This window comes from Anopheles stephensi, chromosome 2, assembly GCF_013141755.1.
Source record: "Anopheles stephensi strain Indian chromosome 2, UCI_ANSTEP_V1.0, whole genome shotgun sequence".
NCBI lineage: Eukaryota > Metazoa > Arthropoda > Insecta > Diptera > Culicidae > Anopheles > Anopheles stephensi.
In genome coordinates this window covers 20,063,381-20,088,612 of record NC_050202.1, presented here as the reverse complement: position 1 = coordinate 20,088,612, position 25,232 = coordinate 20,063,381, and the positions used below count along the sequence as shown (strand labels likewise).

The 25,232-nt window shown below is 40.9% G+C and overlaps 1 protein-coding gene across 1 annotated transcript in view; it reads left to right on the top strand.

The window, feature by feature from the left end:
* Positions 1-25,232, top strand: part of LOC118503549 — a 433,940-nt gene that overhangs the window by 50,993 nt on the left and 357,715 nt on the right. The window lies entirely within an intron of this gene.

Sequence of the window (25,232 nt, the reverse complement as noted above, 5' to 3'; positions counted from 1 at the left end):
TTACCTTATGTTGCTTTAATGCATTGTGCATCATATTTCATGGTATGATTTAGAAAAGGAAGCCCCTAAATGTATGCTCTTCGTTAATAATTTTTGTTAGAATGGTTTAAGTTTTGTAAATTTGAAATAAAATTGTCCTTAATTCATAAGCTATTTCTTAGCTAAAAATCAGAATCAAACCATTAATATCAGAGACGTAAATAACATTTGATAAGTAAAAGTACTTAGTTTGACTGTATGACATACATCCATGTTATAATTAATCAACGCATTAATGTATGCTTTTTGTAAATCAAATAAGTTGAAAACGTTTCTTACTACCGCTTAAGACAGTGTTCTCACATTGGATTTCATATTTCATTATTTAAAAATATAAGTGTTCAGAAATACAGCTAGGCCTTTCTAAAGCAATCAAAAGATCGCTTAATTTTTAAAACAATAAAGGAAAACCAATTGATCTAATAAAATCACCCAATTAAACCATATGGTAGGCATTGTGCCAACACCCTCACAGAATTTCGTCTCATAATCGAATGTGATTCAATTTGCACAACATTACACCCGCACGAAAACTGCATAAAAGGAAACCAAACGATGCACTTCACAAACGCTCTTGATTTGGAAGAATTCAATCACTGCTGCTGCCGCCTCAAAATCTACCCCGAAGGCATCATGCCCTTCTGGCTAATAATCCACTCCCTGCCACTGCTCAGTAAGGTGCACGCGGCCCCGGGAAAAGCACCCCCCCCCCAAAACGCCGAAGACATATGACATTGATTTGTACATCAAATAAAGGCAGCGTGTGTTGAGATTTTAATTGGATCTCGGTCGATTCAAAATGAGTGTGGTTTGTGACGGCAGCCCTTTTGACTACACCTTCGAAGTGTTTGGTGCGTCAGCTGGCGCGATGCGTGGTGTGAGCGCTAAGCAATTGGATATGAAAGGGGGAAAACTACTGTACAATTTTCCTCCCGGTATGTTTCTGCAGATTGACTCTCGTCCCACCGTGATCTTATGGCTTTCTTGTGATTAAATATCATTATTGTTATTGGTGTTATTATCAGGATAGGTAGACCCGACCACTAGGGCGGAGAAAGCAATCGTGATGGGTGGGCGTCCTCCTCTCGTAAAAGGAAAGCGAAGCGATAAATTATCGAATCCCCCTTATGCGGCTTGGTGTTTGTTTGATGCTCACTGATGCCTTAGGGTGAATTTCTCAAAAACCATGGTAAGGGTAACAGTTAGCATGGGGAGCAAGAGTATGCTTGCAAATGAAATTTATTTAAATTCGTCGCTCGCAGCTATTGGCGTTCCGGTTTTGACAGGAAAGCAAGAATAAAAAGGCACGAGTGAAAAAAAAGACGCCGGCAGCAAACATTCAAATCTGACAAGACCCCAGAAAAAAAGAACATTTGCGTTTGATATGTCGCCAGAAATAGAATCTTCCGATAGATTTCCCTTCTTGGGCTTTAATTTTGATCCCCGTTTCCATTCCGTTGGTTACATTTCACCACAAAGAAGGACATAATGTAATTTGATGCACTAAAAGAAGGATCAATTTGTGCATCGCATAGCATACATTCAGGGGCAAAGCGGAGAATGCTGCAGCATTGTGAAATAGGATTATTCTCTTCTGTTGATCTTGCATTTTCTTGTCGCTGTTTCCCTTCTGAAACGAAATACGACACCCAAAAAAGAAAAACCTCAAGTGTCCAATAAGTTTTGTTGTGCAATAATTCCGCACTAAGGCCGAGGGTGCCCTGGGCAATTGAGCGCACCAGCTTTTTACCTTCCGGTTTTATTTATTCCTTGCCCATCAACAATAAACCACAAAAATCACCGTGCAGGCAGTTATGCTGATGCGACCACCTTTCGGATTTTTTTTGTGCTGTTGCTATTCCCTTTCAAGCCTTGTCGTTCCTGTGTCCTTAATTCTATTACTTACTTTCTTTTCATTTTTATTTTTTCATCACGGCACTAAAAGGAAGGGTAAGCCCCTGCTTGGTGAAGTAAGCGGCACTCATAAGCTAAGACACGCTGCCACCGCATGAATGACGCAATGAGCTGCGTCGAGGTTGCCGAAGGGCCTCGACGAGCGCCAGGAAATGCAATCAGCGAGAACGCACGGCACTCGGGCACACACAATCAACTGGATCCAATCAGTAGCAATAAAAGTCAAATCAAGCGTGGCCTCCGGAATGATGTTCGATGTTGGGTAAAATCGGGGGTGTGCTACCTTTGAGCGAGCGTTCAGTTACGCATGCAAGATGTTCGAGCAAAACGGCGCGAAGAATATTTCATTGTCGTGAAGAGGGTCTTCCCCGGGCGGAGTGGTACTTTCGTATTGTGTGGCTGTGGTTATTTTGGGATGTAAAATACCGGAAGCGTAGAACCGTGAGTTACTTTTTTTTTATTGTGCGCTGGCTTTACATCAGAGGGGGTAAATAAAGGGACATCGTTGTTGGTGGGTTGTTGATTTTGTGTACCCTTGTTTGGGACTACTTTTGTATGAAATTTTGTTGAATATGAATAATAAGCTAATTTCTTTATTTATTCTCGATTCTTTTGTAAATAGAAGAATTCCTTGTCTTTAATGTATGTATACGAAATTATTTCAACATTATTATATTATCTTTTCAAACGACTTTTCTAAATTATTTATAGCAGTTTTCTTAAAAAAAATATTCGGAACCATCGTTTTTCAAATTAAAATCCGGAAGAATATGTAAGAACTGCTCGCATGCAACACAAATTGCATAATTGTAGGCGTTTCCTGTACAAAATGCTTCTTCTTTGGAATTTGAACCTCAAACTATCTTCATTCTGTCGTTTCTCGCTTTCTGTGACTCGATTTTATCAAATGAAAGATTATCAGTACTGCGTAAGGGGAAGCAGTCTGAATAAGTTTGATCCTCAGTCCTGTTGTGTGTAGAACGGTGCCACTATTGCTAATCCTAATACACTCCAATGTTTTGAAATTGTTAAAGTCAATTTGAAATACATTTTTAACTTGGTGAATATTTGATAATTTTGGTTTATTATTGCCAGGTAACAAGCAAAAATGTGACTTGAACATCATTTTCTTAAAATACACTGAACTGCAGAATTTGGCCAAATCTCTTCTTACCCGCAGGAGTGTAAGCATTAAATCCATTCGTTTGCTTTTTTTCCCCATTCATTCACATTTTACAGACCCGAATGGAGGGAAATTGCAGCTTCACAAATAAAACTCCTTCCATGAATTGTAAAACCCCGTTCCAGTCCACCACCGCACGGTAGACAATCTCGGGGGAAATAAATTCAAAGGACGGATCAGTATTCTAGTCTGCAGGATGGCATAAATTATTCAGCCTAATGAGCAGAAACGCTCGACCCCGAGATTCCGGGGCCAGCCGGCAGACGTGCTTTCGTGTGCTCGAAAACGGTAAAAAACACTAGTGTCTGTCTGTAGTGCTTCGGTGTTCGTAACCTTGAGAGTGGTGTGCCTTGTGCTGTAATGAATGGAAACGCTGAAGAACTATACAGAACGAGCGTAGTTCACTTTAAAGCTTTGGCGGGTTTTTTTTTACATTTGAGATTTTAAATTATTTTTATTAGAGCGAAATAAGCAGACCAACTGTTTTTATTTGAGTTTTCGTAAAGTTTGAGCAGAAAATGGCATTTTCAGATCAAACTTTTTACACATAATTTTTTACTAGTTCTTCATTCAAATTGGATGCCATTAATGTGAATACCATTTATTTAAAGCAAAAGGTAAACAAATCCTTCCTTAAGGATCCTTGGTAACATAAGGCTAAGAGTAAAAATACACTCGCACACATGAGATACCCAAACATCAAGAACTTGCTGCTCCTTTTGCGTCTTTACATTCAAAAATCCCATTTTTTCGTGTACCTTTTGACCATCAAAAAGCGCCAAGAGATAAACCGAACCCCGAACAGAAGCATGTAAATGATAGGAAAACATTGTTGAGCGGCACAACAACTCACCCAGCGGGATTTAGTCTTTCGATGGTCTTTAATGTTACGGTGCACAGAGTAGGACATTACCATTTTATCGATTCGCCAATGTAAACAGTGAGGGCCCGAAAAAGGATGAGTTTGAGCAATTGCCTGGAGGAAAGTGACGGCTTTCAACCGCCGATTGTAGTCCACTTAAAGGTAGTGCCGTAGTTTTGTTCTCCGCACTGTGTCATCGAGCACGGGGGTTCTGTGTTTGGCAACGTATTATCAGAAAGGGATGTCACCGAAGGTTTGTGTTTATGTCCCTCTAATATCTGAAGGGTCCCTTGACATTGATGGTTGCTTTTGCCACGTTTTTCGGTTTGGTTGTTGATTGAGAGTCAATAATCGGATCAAACCCTGAATGGGTTTGGCTTTGGTTGAACTGTTTAAATAAATCGCCCCCGGGAGGGGCTGACGGGATTGTCCCAGCTGGGTGGTTCTGCCAATTTATTCGGTTCCTATTTTTATCTTCTGTGTGGTTTGTTGTGCTGTGAGTGTCCTGCTGATGGTTTGGTTTAATATTCATGAGAAATATTTCTTCATTGTGTTCTAAATATTGTGCGTTTTGCTACAGTCTAGAATTAGACTCTAGCCATGCTTTAGAACCGTTCTTTGCTTCTCATTCTGTTTGTTGAATTTGATCTCTGTATCTTTCAATGATTTTTTTTCTTTTCTTCCTTCGTTCCGATAGCTCTTACGCGTGTATTTCTGGATCGTTCTTACTCGTTTGATTCTTCGTATTCTTAGCTTTACTCTCAACATGCATATTTGCAGCTTCTTCTCAAGTTTATCTTTAACTAACCCTTCTAACCTAGGACTTTAGGTAACGCGGATTGCATACGTGACCGGCGCAAACCATTAACCATATTGCTGATATATGATCACAGCTTCAGTTAAAAAAAAAAACAAAGATCAAACCCATCCATTACTTTTAGAGCATCCTTATCACCCTGCCACGTAATACAACTTCAGCATTCAAATAGGTCACTAAAAGTTCACATTTCACAAATTGTGTCATAAAGCAAAATCTGCAAACCAGCAACCATCCTACGAACTACCCGATGACATCCTGCCTGTGCATTCGCCATATCTCGAAACGGCACAATCTAACTCAATCATAATCTTGTTCGTCCAGTTATGAAAGCTGCACAATCCAGTTTTGAATGCCAGTGAGTGAGTACCCTTCATTCCTGGAAATAAACATCAGCAGACCGTAAGATGTTCACACCCTTCCAACGAAGAGCTCGGGTGATGGTGATGGCCTGCCAATCGATTATCATATAAATGATAAAAGTTTCCCTTGTTGCAAAACTATGCTGCTAGGTCGGCACTCGGGTGACTCTAAGAAAAAAGAAGAGGATACCCTTGCTTCATAAACTGCCCACAATGAAGAGTAGTGTGCCATAAGATGACAAGAAGGACAACAAAGTTTGACTCGTCCTGACGAAGGAAGGCCTCTTCAGAGCTAACTCCTTATGCCACTCAATCATCGAACCGGACGCCCCCAGGGGGGGGGGGGGGGGGACTGTTTTGTTGTTGTGTTTTACTGCTCACACCCGAATGGGCGCTTGTTTGCTTTGGTGCAGTGGCATGGAGAGAAAATAAAAGCAGGCAAACCCCGTCTCGTATAATCTCGTAAAAACAAAAACCCCTTTTCTTCTTGCACCAAAGGAGGTTCAGGCGAATGCATCCCATTGCCCTGTTGACTTCGTTACGCGGCCAAGAAAACGAGCGGTTTGGAAGATAAATTTAAAAATAAAATTCCACTTTCCATCCCTCTCGGTAGTGTCTGACCGGGAAGTCCAACGGGAAGAAGTGTTTGTGTTTATAAAAATTGTATTTCCCATTTTTATGACTTTTCTCACACCCGGCTTTCTGGTATATTGAGCCACTTGCTCTCTCTCTTCCTCTCTCTGCTCCAGCTGCCCTTCTCACCACCACCGTCAGTTGGAAGGATGGGTTTTCCATTCCTTGGGGCACTTTTACAAAGTTGCTTTGTTCCGTGACGCTATACTTTATATTTCGTTTTTGTATCCTTTCTGGCAACCGAACAGCAACGGGTGCTGCTGCACGACATGATTAGCATTTTGTGTGGCGCCATACAAACGAAGCCATACGAAAGCCAATAACAAAAAAAAGAGTGCTACAGCTTGTATCGTCGTACGAAACAACTTTAAATGCATCCACAATCTTCCATCCAATCTGGTTGCATTTGAATAATTGGAAAAGATGTTCACGTTGTTACAGCAGTGCACACCAAGCACGGCCAGGCTGCAGCAAAAAACCTTGTGCAGTGAAATGTTGAGAGAGAGCGCTTTTGTTTCTTCATATTTCTTTTAGTAAAGTCTTGATGGAGGGTGAGAAAAAAATTATAAACACCTGTAAGATCACACAACTTACTGGCGAAAGGTTAATCAATTTCCTCGTCCAAGTCTTTGTCTATGACAGTATGCAGCCACAAAGAGAAAAAATGCTTCAGATGGTGGCAAAACATAACAATAACATTTTATTCCACTCGCTTCCTGTTTGTGCTGTTTATCCTTGTAACTATAATGAACTGCTTCGTGGAAAGTGGAAAATCCGCTGTGAAAATCTCCCAACGGGGAAACAGCTTTTTCTTCCTACCGCTATCGAATAGCGCAACGATCAATATTATTTCTACTGCCGTGCTGCTCATTTTACCGCAGCTCAATCTCCAGACGCAGCGTACCGATTTCCTTCGCACGGAGTTCATTTTAAATTGCACAGTTGCAGCTGCGCTTTGCATTTACTAGCAACCGACCCGAGTGCAATTCAACACGCTGCAAGTAACAAGGGCTCCCGTTACGCTCCGTTTCCTTCGTTAAAGGTAATGGGCGCCTGCTCCCAAGGCGGTGGCCAAGGATGCTAAAGATGGGATTGTTACATCGCAAACAGCTGTTAGCGATGGATAAATGTTAGTGTGCTTTTTTTTTGCCACACAGGATAATGGCGTGGCGGAATTTTCGAAACAGCTGTTTCAACTGTTGTTTAGTGTCAAGCTGTTTGGCTGGGAAACAAATGGGACGTGTTTTATGGGCGCCAGTTAGAGGCGAAATGTAATGAGACAGGTGCGAATGTAATGAGCTTGCTGTGAAAAGTGTTGGTTTTTATGGAGAGATTTTTATGTTTTTACTTTAGCTTTGAAGTGATTTTGGAGAGAATTAAATTTGCCAAATGTCTGCATCAGTCATGGTTGTATAAATTATTTTTTTGTTAATTTTGCTGATTTTACTATCAGTCTGATTGGACATGTAGAGTTCCTTAGAGTATTTTACATTTTGTTTGCTCAAAATTGATTAAACAGAGTAGATTTACGTTGAAAGCTTGTTTCAATAACAACAGCAATCTACAATTAATTAACTTTAAAGGCTTAAACATCAAACCCACACAGAAATGAAGACAGCGCCTTAATGTATGCAAATTGCTTCACAATTTGATTGCGACCATTATGGTGTTTATGTTATCTTTTTTAGTATGAATATATTTTGGAAGTAAGTTTTGGTTAAGTAAAAATGATATAATTATTTTAAAATTGCTCAAAATCTTTTCTTACAAATGATTGTTTTATAAGTATTCGAAAAATTTTAATGTGTAAATTTTAACAGGCAAAATGCAATGAAAAAATATCGCGAAAATATTTGTCGTTTTGCATTTCCGTCTCATGCTAGTATAGATTGATTTTCGGACGGTCTTCCTACTCTACGAGGCTTTTATCAGTTTCTTCAAATTATATAACAACAAGAAAACTGTGCACAAAGGTTCGTCTACTTCCCTGCCTCACGTCCATGCGAAAAAAGAACCAAAAATGGCATAAAAGTGGGGATCAAATGAAAACAGTCAGAAAATCGCAATGGAAATTAAATTTTTCTAATGTGTGACGACAATCAGAATTTTAGCATATTAATAAGAGGAGGGGGCCGGTCCGGTGACCGAGGCGACAGCGGCGCCGGTCTTCACACGTCAGGGCCGTGGTTCAAATCACATCCAGACCGCCTCCTCGTACGCAGAGCTGACTACTTTGCTACGGGTAAAATCAAGTCACAGGAAGCTAGAGATGGTAGGCCGAGACCTCTCGAGGTTGTTGTGCCAAAGAAGAGGAGTAGCTGTGAGCGAAACGAGAAGAGCTCAGCACGTAGGGACAACGAGGGGCCTCGTATGTCCGATGCCGTTTATTCTGTGTCTGAAAAATAAAATATCATCAAGTCTAGTAAACCAGAAATTGCAGGTTATAAGAGGACATGTTTTCAAAATAATCTTATAAAGTTCCTATTTATTCCTCAAAAAAAAAGCTGTTCTTATAGTTATGCTACGCACTATGGGACCAAAGAAACCGAGATCGTATTAGTTTTAATTAATATTGATGTCTCTTGTTCCCTTTTTGTTCTGCTAACAGTGTGCGATATGATTAGTTGGTCCTGTAATTGCCAATCAGAACTAATCGAAAACGAAGCCTTCTTAACTGGGACAAGAGCACGCGGACAAATTACGACCGCAACCGTGGCAGTGGAGAAACTTTCGCAATCACTAAAATTTAGTAAAGAGGGATACTTCCCGCAATACGTCCTCGAACGGACAAGCGCTTTGCCTTAGGAACGCTTAGTATCTCGTCCCAACATACTAACCACACTTAGTGCGGAAGTAATTTGCTGTCAAACGGAAATACGCGCAAAAAGCAGAACAAGATGAAAATTAAGTGTACTGAAGAAACATTTCTTCACAGTGTTTTGTTTTGTACTCGTTGCAAACAACGAAAACTTCCCTTAGGATTCCCGTGATGTTGGCGGTAAGTTTTCAAGGCCTCTTGAAACTGATGTTCAGCAAAGCTTACCTATGCTATTGACAGTAGACCGGGAAACCAGCAATCTGGTGCAGTGCTGTCGACCGTCGACCGACTTCGATGGCCTCTCGGTGGGCGAGCGGCAACATCTTTTAGCAATATTATTAAAAGTTTGAAGCACTCATTATGGGATATTGTTACATAATGACAGTTTCCCTTGCGACGGTGCGACGGTTGCGATTGGATCGGTGGAGTAGAAGGATGTCGTAGGAAGGAGTATGGCATTACGATGTCGCTACCTTGTCGGATGCGCCACTGCCACCGAAGAAGTGTTTTCCTTCAACCTCGAAACCGTAAAGCACATCGTTTGGGTTAGTTATGAAAAAAGTTCAATCATTTTATCTTGCTCTGCCAGTGCTTTCGTCCCGGGCAACCACAGCACTACTGGTAAAGTTCGGGTAGACACACCTTTTCTTACACCGCGTGCGCCGGAAGTAGCGCCAGCCAGGACCCGAGCCAGCCAGCAGGGTCTTAAACCATTCTTTCACAAAACCAACCCGCATGGTCGGTGTGGCGTGCCGGGTTCTCCTTTTTTTTCTCCCTTCTTATGTTCGCATAAAGCATAAAGAAGCAAGAGCGAAATGTATGACAAGGTGAAGTTGATAGTGGCAGCAACCGTCGGTGTTCTCGGGATGGCAAATTTGTTGCTATTCGTGCACTTCTTTTATTGTTGCAAGACATCGTTTGCGGCAACTTTCATTCAGGAGAAGAAGTGCTGAACAGAATAAAAAGCTTAGCTTAGCTGGAGAGAAAATCCAGACGATAGACTACGATTCTTGGATGCCTTTTTTCTCGTTGCTTTCTGTTAAAGAATGTCTTAGGAAAAGAATGTAATCATTTTTTTTAGTTTCATTTGTTTCTTTTATTTTAACTTGCCGGTGCACAACAGCTTTTGCATCGCCGGAGATGATGAATTGTTTACACACTTCCGGTGATGAGAGTAAAACGGAATAGCGTTCGCGCTGAGTGATGCATTTTCCTGGAGTAATAAGCTGTGGTTGTTCTTGCGGTAGACAAGTAGCTTTTAATGAACACAATGGATTGCTGCGCTGGTTAGCTTGCATTATGTTTGAACGATGTGCTTGAACAGTATCAGCTTGGTTTAATAAGCTAAAGCCGTGAAATGGGGTAGGTTAATCAATCAAATTTTGATGATTATTATTAGCAAATTGTTAGCAGTTATTCTTTCAAACTAAAATCTATGGTACGATTAATCTTTTCTAGATAATAGTCCTTTGAAGACAAGTTGCCTTCTTAGATTTGACCTATCGATTACAAACTTACAGATAATCAGGTCTTTTGGGGCGGTCTGGTGGTCGAGGTAATTGCGGACGCCGGTCTCCACTCGACAGGACCGAGGTTAAAATCCCACCCAGACCGCGTTCTCGCAAGCTGGGCTGACTACTTTTTATCGGGTATAGTAAAGTCACAGGAAGCAGACACCTATAGAGGTTATAGAGTCAAATAAGAAGAAGAAGAAGTATGAGGTCTCTTAGCAAATGTGGCTTAAACGACGTATCATGTTCGTTGATGAGATCTGTTGTAAGATCAAATAAGAATAAATGCTAGGTAGATGAGGAAAAACTTAGTCCCCTTAAAAGCTCAGACATTCTTTATTTGAAGACCTCTCCGACGACAGTGTTTTAATTGAAATAAATATAAAATGTTTGATAGGATCAGATATTACACACACTATAAAACTATCTTTGTCCATGCCATGTGTCCTAGCTAGATCAACATTGTCTCATAGAGTAACCTCATTTAGTGCTTTGGACTATTCCTTGCGACAAGTCTTATTTCAGCACCGCCCAGACTGTGTCAAATGTCTTTTTTGAGGGTGGATAACACGTTCACTTAGTTGGATATTTCATGAATAGGTTCGCACTGAGGCTGCAATAACATTTCTTCCTCGCCGAGCAACCTACTGCCAAACAACCAAGAACTAAAATATAAGAACATTTGTCCAGTGTTTTTCATGTACTCTTTATTGGAATATTTGTTTTGCCTGTTCAAAATAAAATAGGGATCTTGTTCAAATGTATTCAATTATTGAAGGCTTAACTCATTTTTTACTGGCCAAGTTCCTTCCAAACCCTCCAACTTATTTATTTCCAAAAAGGAGCGCAATCTGAAAGCTTTCCATGCCTACGATATTTCATACTGAAAAACACATGATTTTTACTATCAAAAATGTAATTTTTTATAAAAGAGACATAAATTCACATTATATTACTTTATTTGTTCTCTTGAATGCTTAATTTTTAATAACAAAATCATAGCACCAGTGACTAAAGCAAAATTCCAAGTTTCTGTGCTCTGGGCAAAACAAGTCAAGCAAAATAAAAGGGTAAACATACTGAAAAACCTGTGGTCCTCAGCAATTCACCAGCAGCGCAAAATGAGATTTCTCAACGAAAAGAAAGCCTTAAGCGAGGGCTGACTCGCTCGACATTAAACGCAAACATTAAATGATCCGTACGCAAAGACACGGTAACCCTCCGCTGGTTGCTTCATTCAAAAAAGCGTAAAAGAAGGACCAGAAACTGAAACTGCTTCTTGAAGAATTCCTCTTCACCGTGGTGTCGATGCGAAAGCGGTTGGTCCGCTTTTTTCCCACACCACCCCAACGTTGTCATAAATTTGTTCTACATCATAAATCTCGAAAGTACACACACTCACACAATTTACAGGGAAAAGTAAACATAAATTTATCATCATCGCACATTCGCCGGGCTCATCGTCGTCAGGCCGTCGTTGGGGCAGAGCAAAATACTGTTACATTCACATCATCAGTTGGGAATCCTGATTAGCACACATCTACACACACACATATATACATAGTCACAAGCAAATCCTTTCGTGGCAGGATTTGCATCATGACAAGGGCAGCTTATTCGCTTAGGAATGGTTTTCCATCCGCCCGCTAGGTCCGCTGCCAGTGACGGGTGAGTGTTGAATGTATGTCCCTGTCTGTCCGTCTATGCGGCTGTGCCTCGCCGAGCACTTAATGCAAGTGCTGGTGCATGGTGGTGCATATTGCACACGGCTGCACTCACCATCGCCAGCCACAGGTTTCAAGCTCATTTTCTTCAGAAGGTTGATTTGCTCCGTCACAGATGTACTTCAGCGCAGCGCACGGGATAAGGACTCGGGGCTTCCCCGTTTCTTTCCCCACTGTTAAACAGAATCGTTTAAGCTCCGGGGGTGACTATCACGGAATGGAAAACTCAAATCTGTGCACCAATGCAAACGGATTCTTCCATCTGGGGTGGCGCTTTCTGTTGTTGCTCTTCTTCGCTTCACCACATTTGCAAGAATTCCGGACACTTGTGGTGAGTTGATCCACGTCCGGGCGCTTTTCTTTTTCTGTGTGCATATCATAGTGCGAAACGGCGAACAACTGCAACCCCAGCAGACTCTTATTCGTATGATTATACTTGAAGCTTATGGGGCAAAGACTCCGTCCCGTGTCTTCGCGTGGAGCATTAGCAAATGTGGAAAACTTTTGGACCCCCCCATTTTTTTTTGGCTGGTAAGCTTGTTAGAATGTGGCCACCAAAAGCTGACATTTCGGTAATGTCAGATCGTCAAGAGGAAACGTCTGGAGAGTGTAAAACCTCCGGAGCCCAAACACTCACACACACACACACACACACACACACCTAAACACTTTGAGGTTGTAAGGAAATGAATGTACTTACCGTAGTTTCGGAATGGATTTGTCCTCGTTTTGTCTGCAATGCGCGAACGTGTAACGTGCTGGGGGACAACGCGCAAGATAGCAAGCAAAAAGAAGTTCTTGTAATAATTTGCTGCAAGCAGTAGTGTGTGGAGTGGCTGGTGCCGTTGATGAAGCGTCGCTTGTGAAGAAGTTGACACGAGCTTAGAGTGTGTGTGTTTCGGCTTCTTCTGCGGTACTCGGGCTGGGACGGGTTAAGATTTGAATGTAAATTTTAATCATCATGCAGAGCGATTGGTTTTTTTTTGTCCGTAGTAAAATCCTTATTGTTTGAAGGATAAAGGGATTTGTGGGATGGGATTATATCGTACCTAGCGGTAGTGTGCATGTGTGTGAGTGATGTCATAGTTGTGGAATTTTCATTTTGACTCGGAAAATGCAATTAGGTGTTTTTATAGGCAACTATTCAGCTATGTTGGTATTCTTCAATTTACGTTAGATCGTAATATGGAAGCAATAAAATTAGATTATATGTAGGTGTATCATACAAATGATGCTATTAAATATACTGAGCATGCTACAGGAAGTGGTAAGATTCTTTACGAAATAGTGAAAGGACAATCAGTAATAACCCGATTGGCCTAAAAATATATTAAATTGAAGAGAAACACCTTGTTTCAAACTGACGACATTCTCTTAGTCGAGTTCGAGAGGAGGATGGCTAGAACGATTTTTGGCCCCGTGTTTGTCGAAGGACTATGGATGGGACTGTTTTAAAAAAGAGTTCAACGATGATCTCAACATCACACAGCGAATAACACTCACCAAGTGAGCTGGTCATGTAATGAGAATGGCACCGGACGACCCTGGCGGTAAGTCCTTTTTGGGAATACAAATAAACAGAGGAGGCTTTGCAGGCCCAAATTAAGATGGGGTGATGGTGTTGATGGGTCCGCCAGAAGCAAGTAAGTGAAGAGAGTGAATACTTCAGGTATCTTCTGGTGGTTCCTTGGCACTTCAACCTCGAAGGTCTGTCATTTTTGGCTATTTGTGACTTGATTTTTCTCAATAGTCAAATCCTGTGCAAGGTACTCCAGCTATACCTTTTTGATATTCCACTCAACAATAGCTTGGTAACTGGATAACTCGTTTAGTAACTTCAAGAATAGTACTTAGAATTATGTGGAAAATTGCGATAGCAAAAGCAATTAGAAGATTTGTTACCAATTCAAATCTTCACCGCGCCCATTCTTCTAAAGATCTAAGACATTAAAATTAAAATTTTCTAGAGACTTTAATTATCTATTATAAAAAAATTTAACTTAAGTTAACATTAAACACATCAGTAAAATACATTATACTACCAGTAAAATAAAATAAATTAAATAATACCATAAAATGCCAAATAACACTCAAGAAATTTTTTATTACATTGCATTCCAAATAATATTATAAGAGAAGAGTACATAACTTAAACCACTCAATTGAATAAAACTAAGTTTTGAATTTTATAAAGCATGCAAAAGTTTAAAAAAATCGGTTGTCATGAACATCTTGGATCTCTTTAAAAGCTATAAAATATAAAGTTTTATTCCAATCGCCATACCATGTTTTAAAACCAAATGCACGGTAATTTTGTAATGAAATTTATCCTACCAAACAGATAAAAGAATTCCCCTTCCCTATCCGTTTGATTGACGGCAGGAGCAAAAGTCTTTCACCAGCTAGACAGCGTACGTTTCTAGAAGCTTGCAATTCGTAACGATAATGATGATGATGATGATGGCAGCCAGCCGCCAGTGTGATGAAGATGACGGGTGGCACACAATAATCAAGCATATTCTTTTCACTTACACCGAATCCCACTCGCCCAGCATCACCCAGCGCAAGAATTCTTACCACCGAGGAACAATCCCTTCAAACGGGGTTTTGGCCTGTTCACTCATCGTAATCCATTAACGATTATTGCGTGCGTAGCGCGTGTTTGACTTCCGCGGGCGGGCGTACGTCTTCTTGATTCTAGACGAACTTTGCTGGCAGGAGTCGGGCAGATGTGAACACACTGTCCAACTTTCGCGACCCGCCAGAATCATTATCCGTACCGTTGTCAGCATCGTACGGCACATGCTTGCATACATTAAAAGCGGGCCTGTCAGCGGAAAGGCAGTGAATTAATGATTAAAACAGGGCTCCGGCTTGGGGCGGAAGCAAGGGTAGACGCTGTTTACGGTAGGCTTCTTTTGTTGTTCAGTTTTTCGTTCGGGCTACTCAACCCAAACCGGGGGAACAAGATGCTAGCGGGAATGGAAATTGACTTTCTTTCCTGGCGGAGCATATTCTTACCGTTGGACTCCCGGTTCGCTGTAGGGACATCCCCTGATTTAAGGGTCTCAAGAAATTTGCACCGAACCGTAACGTGTCGGAGCCGTGGTTGCGCTAGGGAAAAGTGGGCCGGATCTCGTAACAGCGTCGCGTAAGTCTATTTTGGTGGGTCCCCTCCGTCCGTCCGGTCCGGATACACTGTAATCAGTAGCGTTAGTAGCGTGCCAGTGAACGCCCCGAATGGAATTGTTTTAATTTATTTCTCTGCAGACACAACAGCTATTCTGATACGAGGGGTGAGGGCAAATCAGGAATGAAGGAAGCAACAGAAAAATTGGAGACGAATATAAAAAGTGGAACTCACACCTCAGGAAAATCGTGTAACAGTGTACTGCTTCCTTCACGTGACGTAGGGTGTGTGTGTGTGTTTGTGTGCGCTGAAGATAACAGTATCGGGAGAGCCCGCAGCCGAGAACCTCCGACACTGGCGGTCTCGGCCTGTGGGATTGTTCTTGTGGGATTAATTTATGAATAATTTGAGTAATGCCGTTGGAAGAGTGGTGTGGTTTTAAAGCACCGAAACAATGCAAGGAAAAAATCAAGCACCCATACCCGGGGAGTACACTCTAGCAGCCCTTGAGTATGATGGGTATCGTGTTTTATGGTTAATTTATGTAAATTTTTGTTCAAAAGCCAAGAAATTATTGGCAGGGGGTTTTGGTTTTTTGTCGGATCGAGCACCGAGGCTTTAAAGTGAAAGTCGATGGTGATGATGTGAAGGAAAGGCAAGTGAGAGAGTTCTCTCAGTGGGTTGAATGACTCATAAAGGGTCCTCTTTTTTTGTTAAGTATAGTGCTCCTGAAGGGTTACCCTGTTACACTGTTTCTTTAAAAAATATTTGCATAATTTTTTGAATATTTTGCACAACTATACATGTTTAAAACGCGTAAATGCTTCTTCAGCAATGATGTTCCCTGAAAGTACAAAGGTTAAATGCTCCGGTTTTGGTTATTTGATAATATTTTTTAAAATTTTATTGTTAACAAAAATCTTAATTATTTTTAAGATTTTTAAGAAAAAAATTAGATGATTATTAAAAGAATAAAAAACAATTATAAAAATAAACTGATCATGAACTTTAATATGCTAAGTAGGAAGTAGTAAAAAATAAAGCTCAATAGAAATGTAAAAAACCATATTAGTAGAAGAATAAACTACAAGAAACTTAACAAATACAACATTGAGCTGTAATAATGGATAAGTAGAATGAAAAAATAATTCAAATGATAATGAAAAGAAAACAGAAGCTTGAAAAAAGGAAACCCGTTGACAATGAAAAAGAAACTAAGTTTTAAAAGTTTGAAAGTGTAAAGTCTTCAAAAAGTAACAAAATGAATATTAGAACAAAAGAAGAATCTTAAACAAGCTTAAAAGAGAAAATAATTTATTCGTATCCTTTTATAGAGTGGTAGTAAAAATTACTTTCGAAAAAGACTTAAGACTTACCTTAAAAGGGTAAACTCAAAATATAGATAAGAAAAAATCTTAAACAAAGCATTAAAACACAATCTGCCATCATAATTATTACTTCAATTTTAATAATAGACAAATTAACAACCGGCGCTTAACAACCTAAATTTGATTGCTTCCAATGATTCTCTCCTATCCATTACACAAGCTCATAACAATATCCTTCCACCTTGCTCCATCATAATCACCTTTAGCCCATTAATCCACCGCTGTCACATCTAACCCCCCTCCGCAAATCTGACAGATAAACGGTACGGATTATTGGGACGAAAAATCTGTTCCCCCGCTTTATATGCACCGTGCCGTTCCAACCGCAAAAAAGGTGTGCACGATTTTGATGGATCCGATTGTGTCTGCCCGGCCTATTTGTAAAACAGCCTCTGCCACTGGGGAGAAATCGAATGAGATCGATCGTAAATCGATTACATTAAGTTCAATCTGTAAAATTTTCAACGCGTCTGTTATGATCGTCAATCAAACGGTGTTTATCTGTGTGTACCCGGGTGGGTACAGTGCTCAGGAAGAAAAGATTTCAGGATTCTACATAACACTTGTGTTTAACGATTCCCTTAAATCCGTGATTTGAATTGGTGAGCAATATTTCCACCGCTCACCAAAAATCGGATTGCTGAGCAGCAAAAATGTGAACTGTAACGTACATGATTAAATTAATTTGACAGCGTGCAACGGAACGGCAATTGCTCGGCGTGTAGCGTTCTGGCGTTGAGCTAGGAATTTCCTTGGGAATTTCCTTCCAACAAGTTTGGTCCCGTTTTGCTACATACTCCCCCGGTATGTGACAGTTTGATTGACGTGCGCTGGAAAATTTGGTTACGGTACAAAACTTTCCCCGAGCTAAGGAACGTCGGACAGATACTTCGTGAGGATGTTTTTTGGTTGGGGGAACATCAATGCACTGTTTGCTTCTTGTGCGCTTGGAAAAAAGGCAACCCTCCGGTGTCTGCCCGATATTCTAATTAGATAGTGAAAATGTACGGCAACGAGTAGCACGCGCACTGGAGGGAATTGGCTAGAGCCAATTGAATTTACGTCCACTCATTCACATTCCCATCACGGGAAGCAAAATTAGGCTGGTCTTGTTTTCTATTCGCTCTCTCTAGACCCGATGCATCCTTCTTCGCGTGTTGCCCTGTCCTTCATCAATTAATGCTTTATTGGGATGCAATAAAGCGTACAGCATTTACGGTTCGTTATCAAAACAGCTCTAAATAAAATTAAAAATTCTCCCACATTTTTTGCCCTGCTCAACACGGCACAAAGACTCCGAATGCGAGGAAATGAGGCATAAATACACAGGACAAAGTTTGCTGTGGAACAGTGCAAGGCACGCGGTGCCAATTTTGAGAAGACGCGCATCAAATACTCTGAATGCAGTCACTCGAGCGGACCGTATTTTCCAAACCAGCAGCAACGCACCACGTTGTCTGAGGATGAGTTCTTTTGGAGTGACTTCGTTCGTGGCAGTTCCGGGCCAGTGGGGTTGTGGTTTGAAATCGTAACCGTAAACGCTCGCTCAGTAGCGATGGTTTGCTTATTTCGGAACATAAGTCCCCGTCGTCCCTCCATCTGCTTCTCCATCAGCATCTAATAAGGATGCTCTTTGTCTCGCTTCACCCTACGCGTCTGTGTGTTAGTTTAAAAGCATCCTTTTACTCCCCCTTTATTTCCCATTGCCTCGCTCGCTACGGACGCACGACCGGATGGACCCGCTGGATGGTACTGATTTGGCCGACTCTAACCACCCCACGATTGTGATTTTTTACGCAAATATTAGTCTTTTAAATTATGAAACACAATCATAAATTAACGGCAAATCGAGGGTGTGCTCTTGTCCCCTGGCGGTTGGGCTGGGGATGAATTGAATGCAAAACGTGCGATATGACAGCAATAAAGACTTTTCCGGCCAAGGGTACCGAAAAACCATTGTGTTTTCTTTCTTTTTTTTATTTCGTTTAAGGAAAATTTGTTTCCTCCGTCAACTGTCTGTATGTCTTTCCCATTGTGTAGTGTTTTATTGTTCCATTATGGGGCGAGAGAGTGGGGGCGATTTGTTTTTTTTTTGTACGATTTGTTTCTTCCGGCTTCGGGAGCTAGGCAGGACTTAGGCAGGGTTTTTATCTGCTGTTTCCGGGTGTGCTGGGCTAAATGTGAATGGGAAATGGATTTGGGTTGTAAGAATTTTAGTAAATATTTTCACTGCATTGAGATGCCTGGGTAGTAGACTCGGTTTTTGGTAAGTAGAGAGGTTTTTTTTTCTCAAGAGCGTTCATATGCGTTGCAATAATATCAAAGTTTTGAGGAACAATATTTTCGTTTATTTTTGGTTTATGTCAAACTTTGATTTGTTCGAAATACTTTCACATAATTCAAAAGACTTATTCAAAAGAGTTTTTGTTAAAAAAATATGTACTAAAACTGTTTGTGAAACTGTATATTAGCTGCTCTAAACCTCAGTGAATATAAATGGAAACTCTACTCTCTCTTTGATAACAAAGATTACAGAAAAAACTCTTGTTTTCGAATGAACAAATAATCGGACAAATAATTTTAACATGATCGAATGAACGCTAGCTCTCACTCTTCAAATCAAACTAATTTCCCTTTATCGTACACCGGCACGTTTTTGCAATCGTTTCTTTTACATGTTATTTAATTCACGCCCGTATCCATCAATCTTGTAACATTCCCAATCGCTTGTAACGATGTAACAGCAATTGCACCGGCATCAGTTTCGATACGGTATCAGCTTGCTTAACTCGTTCGCTAGCACATTGCCGTGAACAGCAGACAGAACCACTGTCGTACAAAATTACGATTTCATCGAATTTCCATCGAACCAATAAAACAAACAAAAGGCCCCCGAAAGCTTGACCAATTGCCAAACCCCGAAAGAAACAACCATCCGACGAAACATTTGCGGGCCAATGATCGTCACGATGCTCGTGGATCCATTCGACCGGACTACTACATAGGATGCGATTGTTGTACGGCCGTGAAGAGAGAAGGCACCATTTTCCACCATCACGCTGTAGCTGGAACATCCGTGAAAACTGGACGCGAACATGCAACGGGTGCATGTTGTTGAAGTGCCTGCAAGAATCAACTGCATGCATCAGGACTCGGAACAAAAATGCAAACAAAAAAACTACAAATAAAAGGCAAAACATCACCGATCGGATTCTCGCGCCCGATGCTGAAGCTACAATGGCCGGGAAGCGTTTATTGGGTGTCGATTTATTTACATGCAGACACAAATGCAACGGGCAAGTGCTGCCACTGGCCCGGCCAAAAAGGGAACCGTTTATCGTTAACTCGTGCTGTCAGTGGAGGTGCTCGATGGAGAGGGCGTATGCGCGGATGGGAACAACAGGGGGAAAAAGCATAAAAGAAAACACTGAAACAATGACGCGACCGTAGTAAATCTTTGTGTGTGTATGTGTGGCGTAAAAGAATGGAGAGCAGAAAACAATGCACAATTGTTGGTTTGACAGTGATGATACAATGTAGGATAGTTGGAAAGGAGACGGTTTGATTCAGCCGAGTGTAATGGTTGGAAGCTTTAATTTAGAACGGTTTGCTTAAACTGTTCTGTTGTGTGCTTTAAGCGTTGTTTCATCGATTACTTAAATCGATTACAGAAAATGTATTTTGTATTGCATAACTTTAGGTGTTACATCTGTACAATGTGTTAGAGTAAGTTTTCTTATTTTATTAATAAAATGGAATTGAAAACTGTTTTTTTCTGTTTTCTTTTTTTCTATTTTTTGTTGAAGAATCATCAATCAATCATCCCGGCCGTTCTGCCGGACGCATCAACGCCATCACTCCATCTCAGTTTCGGCCTACCACGCCGCCTCTGTCCTTGTGGATGGCCTAAAAGGACTTTACGAGCTGAGTCGTCCGGTGTCATTCACAAGAAATGATACCTTCTTCTTCTGTGGCACTACAACCTCGAGAGGTCTCGGCCTGCCATTTCTGGCTTTCTATGACTTAATTTTACCCGTAGAAAAGTAGTCAGCCTTTCGTACGGGGAGGCGGTCTGGATGGGATTTGAACCCCGGCCCTGTCGAGACCGGCGCCGCTATCGCCTCGGCCACCGAACGCGAAATGATACCACGTTATTGAAAATTCAGTCTTCACAACGGGGTAAAGAACGGCACAGGATTTGAACTCCGGTGCTGCATTGTGGAAACCGGCGCTGTAGTTGGGCTAATGTCAATTAAAGGACTGATATAACATGTTGATTGCTAGCTTTAGGAGGAAATTCCAGACATAAACCCAGATATAACATTTATTGAAGTGGAATGACCATATAAGCACGACATCATGAGCCACAAGGAAGAAAAGTATTCAATCCAAGAAGCAACAATAGTACGCCTAAATGTATGCAATATGCAAACCAAAATCAAACTTAAACATTTAATATTTGCAAATACCATTCGCAAACAGCTTATTGGCAATTATTTTGGAAAATTTTGACAGAAAGTTTAGTTGTTTGTGATCTAAGTATATTGAAGTTATAAGAAATGTAATGTTTATGGCGAAAGATTTACTTCCTATTAAGCCGGAGACTCTTACAATCCAAGAAGTTTCAGTTTTCTGAGCATGCTTTTAAAGCATTAGTTTGTTTCTCTTTTCGTGAAACTAATACTTTACGTTTACTTTCATCAAAATCAAATGCTTATCCCCTTTCATCCGCTTTCCTTTATTTACCATCATCTTTCATCATCAACGTGGCCTGTCCTTAATGGATCGTATCGAATCGAAAAATCCCCCCGCCTCTCGATCACACCCCCGTTTTTCCATACTCTCCCATGAAAAGCAACCCCTTTTGAATCACTTTCGAGGCGGCGAGCCCGGGCTCTCCATTACCCCATTTAATTATTCCGATGCAAATCAAAGCAAAATGAGCCAAACCAATTTAAATCGTGTAATAATTTATCATCAGTACCAACGTGGAAAGAGGGTGTTCCTGGATCGTGTGGTTTTAGAAGCAGTGCTGCAATTCACACACACAACAAAACACACGCTGACGATGATGATGATGATGACGATAATGTTGTTGTTGCTTTCCACGACCACCATTGCTCATTTTGGGGAAAAATGAATTGTACAACCTCTGGGTCCTCCGATGATGCTTGCCGTGGCAAGCGGCCGGTTCTGTTCGATGGGCATCCCACAAATGAACCACCAACAATGGTGGCTTGCCCATAAATGATTATGTGTAGTATTATTATGCCACAGAACCTCCCGGCCCCGTGCTCCACCCACCCGCTCCATACGTATGCAAAGTAAGTGCAAAAACAAAGCCAAACTAAAGCGAAAAAGAAAAATAAAAGCAGTGGAAATTTGCACCGTAGAAAACAACGGGCAACACACCATACATCAACTTTTATTACAGCATTTCGACCGTAAATGACACGTTTTATTGATATAAATTGCAATTGCTGGGTTGGGTGCTTCTTCCTTTTTTCCCTATGGGGAGGTAACAGCACGGAGCGAATCGTCGGCTTTTGCGGTGCCTTTCGGATGTCCACGGTGGCAACAAATCCACGTGAGCGCAACCGGGGTCCAGCGTTGGAGGCATCATGGAATTGAAACATGATTTATGGGAAACTTTGTTGGGATTTTTCGATGGTGTACATTACACGCATCCACTCACACGCACACGCATGTCGGTGAAAGAGATATCACACCAAACCAGACAATGTATTGTGTTTTTTGCTCACCGAAGGGAGTACAACCGCATCTAAAACAATTAGCAATTGCAAATGGACGCGACGTTGAAATATTCAAATGTCACGTTCAGTAACAACGGTGGTCCCAGAATCGACCATCACCACCGGGTGTCACTTTCACTTAGTCACGGGCATATCAATCAATCGCCTGTTCACAAAACGCGCCTAAAATGCCATTAAATATTCAATCGGTACATCGGCGCGAGGTGTAATTTTAATGACAACAGTTTGTACTTACACATCACCTAGCTTCGCACGGTGACATGCCCATGGCTAGTAGTGTGGTGTGGTGTACATGGTTTAATGTCGAATAAACAAACGGGCCGATCAGCTGGCTCGATATTGAACTCAGCCCGCTCGCTCCACCCAGGGCACCTGCCCTTTCACGTACGACGCCGCCGCCGCCGTTCGATTGGTAATGGAAACGTCAATTAATGTCATGTTGCGGTGGGCTTTAATCGAGTGGGTGGGTGGACAGTTTTTGTGTGAGTGGAAGCGTTTCCTTCGTTTGTCCTCACTCAATCTCAGCTGTCAAAATGGGATTTAGTGAGAGTGGAAAAGGAGAAAAAAAATCCTGCACCGTAGAAAGGATAGGATGCATGAAACAACATAAATCAATTGCTTGTCGATGATAGGAATTTGAGTAGGAACTATGCGATAAAAGAGCAAATCAAGTTGTAAAAATAAAAAAAAATTACTTAATAATAAGAACAAGAAAATATCTTTTTAAATCAACCGCAATGTCTAAAAATGGAACGAGGCCTAAGAAACAAAAGTTCTTCGAGGTCAAAATTTAAAAGAAAAGTAAAAAAATAATGTTGTAACATGAGAACAGAAAGATAAAAAAATAAAATAAAATAATTTAGCATTTTCAATATTTTAATGAATAAGGTTGTATTGTAAAATCACCCTTAAGATCACAACATAAAACAATAAATAATTCTCGAAGATAATTTAAATTTAAATCAATTAATAAAAACTACAAGACTCAATTCAGCTTCAATGTTATGCTTATTCTACTAATATTGTTTCAGATCGGTTGTACTGTTTTTAGACGCTGTTTGCATTTTATTAAAATGATCTGCCTTAAGACTTCACGCACAATTTTTTATAAATTAAGTCAAGCTAAATTACATAGCTAACCTAAAAATTCGGTTTAATTCCTAATCCCAAATACTGCTCCGCTGGTTGCCTACCTTTAGGCGCAAACACAAGAACATAATTATTACTCTACTGAACGTTACAAAATATGAAATTAAATTTCAGCAGTACAAACAATTTCCCACGACATATAATTGTTCAAATATTTATCAGAAACCATTTAGCTTGAAATAAAATTGCTCCGAATACAGAAAAATGCCACCGATATCCGTTTTCGTCGGTACGACAGTGCTGTAAAAATCAGTTCATGTCACGAGCTCAAAAGGAATGTGAAGAAAAGAAAGGAAAACTGGAAACTTTTGCTAAAGAAACGCAAATTCATTCAACTGCTCGTTGTCGTCAAAATGTCATCCATACCCATACTTCCGTACCTCACTCGTCGAGTCACCTCTTATGGACCAGCCAAGCCTTCCAATCCCGTCGGTTGGTTGGTCTGTTGGTCGCTTAATGTAACATCTTGTTCCGATCGTTGAACGAAACGGAACAAAACCCACCCCACGAGGGGATCGATGATCGGAAGGAAAACTTTGACATACGCCACATAAACCATGCATTGACAAGCTCAGGAACAGGAAGGTGTACCCGCTGCCTCGTCCTTCATATTGCTCCGCCGGATGGCTTTTACATGTTCATCGGGCTTTTGCTTTGCACAGTGTGAAAGCGGCATCGTTTTGCACATTAGCACTCTCGGCACGTGAAACCCCTGAGTCGGTTTTGTGTGGACGCTTTGTTGAAGGACAGCAGGAGCAACGGACGCGACGATCTGCCTGCCTTCATCAGCCAGCTCAGCAACAAGACGGTGTGATTTCTTTCCTCCTTTACTTCTTATGCTACTTCACCGGAAAGGAGGATGTGTGTGCTTTTGTGGTTTAACACTTTTTTTCCTTTGCCCCCCGAAAAGCCCGTGTTGCATTGTGTGAAAGTTTTGATAGAAAAAGTTTTCCTAACCATGCCGTTCACCGCAAAGGTGGTCGGAACGGTTGGTGTGGGGCTTAACAGCAGCATGCCCGATATTGTGGTACATGTATGTTGGGGCCGTATGTGTTATCGTTGCTTTGAGCCATTTTTTCCTTTTAAGTTTCACAGCTGAAAATAACTTCTTTCGTTAAGTGGCATTTTTAGTGTTCACAGGATGTTTTTCAAACACTGAAAAGGTTTATTGTTCCGTTTTCTATTTGGTGGGAAGAATTATTTTGACTTGCATTTAACATTTTTTTAAGTGAATTACGGTTGAGATCCTTAAGAAGACTAAAAATAAACTTTTAAACTTTTAAATATATTCTTAGAAATGATAAACCGTCAAAATAATCCCTAATCTTTAAGATATGTAATGCAATTTCAGATCCTTGAGCCAATCAAACGCCAAAAAGTATGCAATTATACCTTAACTTCAGAATTTTTATTTGCTTAACTTAATTGTTTTAGTGAAAACATAAAATGAGGGTTCTTGTTATGCATGACTAAGAGTCCGATCATAAACAGCTTCAATAATTTTCTAGATTTAAGGAGTAACGTCCAGAACCTTAACCCTTAAAGATTGCTCTGGGTGCCTATATAAATCGCTCATGGCAAACAATTCCCCCTCAAAACAATAGCACCAACGAAAACTAAACCGATCGTTCTAACTTTCCGCAGCATCGTTTAGTAAACTATTCCTAGCTCCATTTCCTTTCGACCACCTGTGTACCAGCTGCCATCTCGCTATAGGTTTGGGTTTAGATGCCGCTTTTTAGCAAAACTCACCCGCTTGAAGCTTACCGAAAGCGAGCGAGTCTGTCCGAAAACAAAGCAGCGTAAAGTCAAAGATTGATTGAACTTTCCGCCCAAATCCAGAAATATTTCTCATTCCCCAGGCACACAAAATCGAAAGATTTCCACCACGCTTCGGGATAAACGTCCGGGATTTGGAAACTTTCCCG